This window comes from Pundamilia nyererei, unplaced genomic scaffold, assembly GCF_000239375.1.
Source record: "Pundamilia nyererei isolate P.nyererei 1_Seehausen unplaced genomic scaffold, PunNye1.0 scaffold00296, whole genome shotgun sequence".
Lineage (NCBI taxonomy): Eukaryota > Metazoa > Chordata > Actinopteri > Cichliformes > Cichlidae > Pundamilia > Pundamilia nyererei.
In genome coordinates, this window is record NW_005187697.1 from 531,257 (window position 1) to 538,194 (window position 6,938).

The following is a 6,938-nucleotide window of genomic DNA, read 5'->3' on the forward strand; positions in this document are numbered from 1 at the left end:
CGTACTGTGTATGACTGTGTACGTGACAAATAAAATTAGAATTTGTTGTTGAATTTGAATTTGTTGTTGTTTTCACCTGTTTCAAACCAAGACTACCGGTACTTGGATCATCTGTCATAGTGGAAAAACAAAGATATAAAGAGAAAGTATGGATTTGGGGGATTCTGGTCCACATTCTACCTCAGCAGCTTTATTTAAATCTCTGAATGTGGTGAAGAACAAGAAATTGTTCATCCTTAAAGGTTAGTGCTACATAGCTAGCGCAAACTAACCACCACATGTAAATCTTACATTTTTCTGACTTGGACTTTTACAGTGTAGAGCCAGAAAAGTTCCTGTAGTATTAGTTTGTCACATTAATGTCTCACCATAACAGTGAAGCTGAGTATTTTTCCAGTGTCAGGTAAATAATTCCTACAATTTAAATGAGCCACCGTTGACAGCCTGGGTTGCATTAGTATCGAATAAATGCTGATTAATGCGTCCAAGTTAAACTCGAAGACGTTGAAAAGATGGATGCAGGGCAAAAAACTGCAGTAATGTTTGTCCACCAGGTGTCCCAGTATTCTGACCACAAGTGAAAACTATCAATAGACTGTTTAGTCAAATGTACTTATAAACAAGAAACATGTACACATAATATGAACCTACATGTAACCTAGGTGCAATGCTGTGGTTTGTTTTGATTTCAGCTGTTACACATAATATTTATAATAGGACAATTCACAGAAACGCAGGAATGCACATGTTACCATTCATTTTGAGGTTAACTACTACACATAATTGATATAACTATTAAGGATTTGAGTATTATAAAAATAATTCCCCAAAACTAAATAATGATTCTTTGACTTCATAAACATATAGCAGCAATTATGAGTAAAATGCAACTGAAATATAGGATCCAAAGGTTTACCACTCCAGTAAATTTAATCTGAGTACATTACGTTATACTTAACGTTTCAAATTGTACTTGTGTATAAAAAAAAACATTACGTGAAAAATATAAATAGAATCATATTAATTCGGGCATGCATATTTTTTGAGTGTAAATGTTGATAATCCTGGTACCCTAAGCAGTTTGATTAATTACCACATCTAGGAGGAGACAGGAAACACAAGTATGCTACAATCATTATAATAAGATGAAAAACAAAACATGGTGATTAGTAATTAGTTATTGAAGTTATTAAATTAAGTACCGTTGAAAGTGGTCTTATTTTTAGACCCAGTCTCTTTTTCTATATAAAATATCTGCGATATTGTGTAAGATAAAAAAACGCCGCAGTAATATGTTTTTTTATATCAACAAAGAAGTCACAAATTTCATTTTCTTTTTAATTGTTTATGTCTCCAAATGAAGCTTTGTGTCTTACAGTAATTCCTTTATAATAGTTTTTGAACTATTCCAAAGAACCTGGATACGTCTTCAGGGCTGGACACAACTGTAATATATTTAACATGTTGTTCCTGAACGCAGCTCATTGCTTTAAGGAAAGTCGGATTGGTCCTGATGATCTCACCCTGGTGCACTATGGGATATGTCTCAGGGAAAGCTAGGCGCTGCCCAAGATTTTGCTGTAATGACTGCCAGTGTTAATAAAAGTTCAAGCTTGGTGCATTTGTGCATACCAGCACTAGTTTACAACACAAAATAAGACAACCACCACCCAACATATAAAGATTTATCACACCAGTTGTTTTTCTGTTGGTGTACTCACACCAGGCCTGTACCCTACGACTGTCACCCTCAGCCCCGCTATGCAATGCTCACACCGCCTTCAACAATTTGGGAGCCCTTTCTAAGCTCCTTTCTCTCTTTTTCATTTACATACATGACCTTTTGAAATTTGTGACAAGTAAGCGAAGGAGCTCCGGTTTGATCCTAGGAGGAAACACAGATCCCTCTGGGGTTGCGTCCAGAAGGGCATCCAGTATAAAATTCTGCCAAATGAAACATGCTAACCGCTGTGACAACCCCTTGTAAAGAATAGCTGAAAGTAGCTTTACTCTATTGTAAAGCATTACTCTATTGCTCAAAATTGTTGTTTTTTTGTTTTACAAAGGTAGCTGTCATTAATGAAAAACTGCAGATCTGTGCTGAAGTGTGGAGAGTGATCACACAAAGGTGTCTCTGCCCACCCTTTCAGGTGGTCCACGATAAGATTTGTTTAACCATCCAGTGATCACACTGGAGATGAACTGGGCTTTGTAGATGAACCTCACACCAGTTTTCTACTTGAACGATCATTTGCTAGACACTTTCCAAATGCAAAAAAGAAAGAAAAAGTCAGTTTCTATGTACAGTGCTGTGCTTTTGAATCTAACAGTTTATCTGTCAAAAATAGTGTTTGTGGTTGTGTTAGCTGTGTTAGCTTTCTATTCAAGTGAGTGGAGCCACATTGGCTGATGAAATGTTTCAAGGCATTCGTGGATGCTGTACTTTTTTGTGACCACATTTTTACCATGAAGATAATCACGCTAACATGGCTGAAAAAAAAATCACACGAGGACAAAAACAGACCACAGAGACAACAGTACCAATGTAATGCTGACATAACAGGACATGAGCTCATGATGCTGAGTGACGATTCCTAAAAAGGTCTTTTCTGTATGCTGGCTGGAGGACGTGGCTCTGAGGGATCAATTTAAATTGCAGGACCAGCAAGTTTGCTGAAAATCCCCACTTTAGTAATTACTGGAGAGAAGGTGAAAAATAACATGCACTCCAGACTGGATTATAACCACTGACATGAAAAGGTCATGTTAAAATACCCTCTAGAGAAATAAATCTCATGCAAATTGGGGTTAAGACCAAAACAAAAAGACAAAAGAAAGGGAAAGTAGGTGCTGTTATGAGAACTGAGATGTTCCCATTAACTACAGCTGACCCAATGACCTGCTGACCCAGCTGCTGTCATCAGCAATCAGTATTCTACTACAGAGGGACGCTCACTGCTGTGCCAGACTGTGTGCTATGACTGTGGTTAGTCATTTCTTGCTGCCTTTTTTACCTGTGTTCCCATCTGATTCTGCCTTCTGTCCTGGCCTGTGTCATTAATCAGTTGCTCATTTGCACATTACTGAACACTCAAACCAAAAGGAGGCTCAGTAATGAGCCAGAGCAAAATTGTTGTTGTGCCTTCCACCTTTCTTCGTAACAGTTTTATCTGTTATTATATTTAGCATCAAAGTATTTTACTTTAGAGTTATCTGAAGCTAAGACATTGGTAACATTTTTTTTCTCAGTCTCCCTCTACTCTCTTCTTTTCGTATCACCCCCAGTTGGTTGCAGCAAATGCTCCTCCCTGAGCCTGGTTTCTTCCTGTTAAAAGTGAGTTTTTCCTTCCCACTGTCGCCAAATATTTGCTCATATGGGGTCATCTGATTATTCAGGTTTTCTCTGCATTATTGTAAGGTCTTTAAATTACAACAAAGTCCTTAATGCAACTTCTGTGTGTTTGTTACATTCGCTTGGATTTACTCCTTGCCAGTCTGCATCTGTTGTGTCCTGCATTCAGGACAGCATTAAGAACTTCTCAGTTTGGCAAAGATCCTCTCCTCTGGCTGGAAATGATAAGTAAGGTGATGAGTGTTATGTTTTTCCCTACCCTTTTCTACTACAAAGTCAGCATTTTGCCCTTGAGCTGAACTATTTTAAAGAGTACCAGCATTTCATGAAAATTACAGAATCATTAAATAATGGAAATACAGTCGATTTGTATCATTACATTTTTTCCACAAGGGTATTTGGGGGTGATAGGAGGAATTTCATTAAATCCTTTGTAAAGCCAGTTAAAGATGACTTTCAAAGTTTTGTTGTTGAACGGGTCACTGGCAGCAAGATTCAAGATTCAAGATTCAAGATTGTTTATTTGTCACGTGCATAGTTATACAAGTACAACACGCAGTGAAATGTGACCTGATATGCTCCTCAACTGTGCATAAAGAGAGAGAACATTATATTCAGTGAGTCAATATATACAAAGAGGACATTATGAGCAGTAATATTATATACATTGTATAAATAAAATAAAATAAAACTAAAAGATTTTGGAGTGTCTAACAAAGCAATAAAAAAGTAAACAACTAAAAAGGTGCATAGTCTGTGCGGAGAGGTCAGGAAGGCGTCTGGACGTGGCCGCGTCATCTTAACATCTATCTATCTATCTAGAGTTAAAGAAGAGAAAAGGCACAGAGGTAGGCACAGTGAACATGAAGTGAACATTGATTTGGCTGTTGCATTCACAAAATAAGAAACCAAAAATCCAAAAAAGTAAAGAAGAGCAAACAAAAAATGGGGAAAACAAAGTGTGAGAAGCATGAGGAACATGAGGGGAGAACACAGAGGGCAAATGAATGACAGATACAAGCGAGAGGCGCTGTAACTGGACTCTGACAGAGGGGAGCCTAATTTTTCAGGCTGACAGGGAACAGGAACTGTGTTCCATCACACTGGAGCAGTGCAGTGATGCTGGAAGGCAGAGCAGCTGAGGTGAAGATGTGGAGAGATGAACAGCTGCAAAGGATGGTGACAGCAACAACCAACAGTGGACCAAACATTAAAAGGGCCACTTGAGAATCTGACAGTGATGTAGGGGGCCACACTAATAAGCTTATAAAAAGGGAAAATTAACACTGTGTGGGCATGGACCCTTTTAACCATCATTTGCTGTATGCTTCCTCACGTGACATATTCATTCAGACTTCATGTACTCTTAATGTGGCCTGTAGCACCACACCAGGGCGTAAAATAATTATATCCCTCCTCAGAACCAGCGCCTGCACCGCTTTATTTCAGCTTATGGTGACTTGCCTTTACTTTCCTCAAGTATTGAAGATAATTGGCATTTTCTAATTAATTATTTTTGATAAGTATAAAAAGTATTTGGTACAAATGATTAGTTCCAACTACATTTAAGCTAATTAAACTCATTGTTTTTGGCATCAGATACGAGCTTCCTGCCTTGTTACTGGTGGCCACCAGTGCTACCCCTCAGCCTCCCTAGTAGAAGCACCTATGGTTTAAGTTTGAACATCCAAAGTGATTTTCTTTTTCAGTTATCATTCACAAGATTTTCAGAAAAACTTGTCCTCTGACATTGACCTCATGGTCACTGAGATTTGACCTCATCTGAGATTTCTAATAGCACCTATAATAATAATAATGGATTGCATTTATATAGCGCTCGTCGAGACCCTCAAAGTGCTTTACAATTTCACTATTCATTCACACACTGGTGGAGGCAAGCTACAGTTGTAGCCACAGCTGCCCTGGGGCAGACTGACAAAAGCAAGGCTGCCATATCACACCATCGGCCCCTCTGGCCAACACCAGTAGGTGAAGTGTCTTGCCCAAGGACACAACGACCAAGACAGACAGAGCTGGGGATTGAACCAGCAACGTTGTGGTTCCAAGATGAGCTTCCCAACTCCCTGAACCACGGTATCAGTTTAAAAACCTTACAACACCTTGTTCTTGAGTTATTGTGTTCAAGACGTTGGGTATCTGTGCTGCCTGCCTGCATGGTGTGGTGATGACAGTAGCTTATTTAAGGGATAAAAACAATTAATTTCTTAATAGGCATTTATTGTAAAAAATTACAGCTAGTGTCACTAATGTATCCAAAGTATACTGTAACTGATCAGATCATCAAAAAATCACTACATCCAGGTTTCCAGTAGGTTAAAAATGGGTTAGACATACCAGCAGCTGACATGAGGAAGACTGGACCAAATTTGACATTTATCGAAATGACATCTAAAAATAAGTATTAGTGTCTGATCGTGTCTGATATTGCATTTTTAAGTGCAAACTCAAAAAGAGTCTGAAAATCTGTAGTACAGTTATGAACATGATGCCACACTGCTAGCCCTAATGAAAATATTAAAACCACATTTGTCAACATCATGGTCAACATGAATAAAAGTCATTTATACTGTAGGAATCAACGACTGCGCAAAATGTGTCAGTCGATCAGCAGGACTTCATTCCCATCTGGACCAAAGAGGTGGATGAAAAAATAAAAAATTTTAAAAGCTGCATTTAAAAAAAAGAAGAAGAAGAAGCTGTGATGAAGCGAGGGAAAATATGATTTTCCTGGTTACTGAGGCCTTGTGGAGATGCTACAAAACTTCTAGAGAAGCAAAATTGTGTTTCAGTCAGATCCTCTTAACTCATACAATTCTTCATGATGATCAGGATCACATAAATCAAGCTTGGCTTACTTTCTGGGTGCCCAGATTTCCATAATAATAGATGCAGTGTGAGGAGAGACATCAGATTCTACGTTTGTGGGGAAAATGTGAAAGTGTGGAAATCTTCAGCAGCAACAGATTTAGATGCAGATAAGATTAATGCATAGAGAGTCTGAATAGAAAATCAAAGCCAAAAGAGCATGAAGAGGGCACCAGGAGATAAGGCAGTAAAAAAATAAATAATACAAAGACATGGCATCTTTATCAAGATCAAAAGTCCATGTAGTGTGTTTGCGTACAAATTGATGCTGCATCATCCACTGGCTGATTCACTGACATCGCAGAGTATTTCCACTTTGTACTACTTTATATTTCTACTCCACTAAATTTCAGAGGGATGTGCTCAAGAAAGAAAGAAAGAAAGAAAGAAACACTTTTTAATCAGAATACATCATTGAGTCAGTTAAACCTCTGGGATATTGGTCTGGTCAATTAAGTAGCAGAGGGGATTATTGATAAGTTTTTAAAAACAGGTGCACTAGAGTGACAGCAGTGAGACAATCCCCAAAACATCAATAGTTTTGCAGACGGAGGTTCCCTCATCATCTTTTCTGACAGCTGGCAGCATGAGCCGATACCAGGACCCTAAAAACGTTCCACAGGTACTTGAATTCCTCCAGGGTGGAACTTCAAAGTCTGCCATTGCCAAAAGGTTTGCTGTGTCTTGCAGCACAGAATAA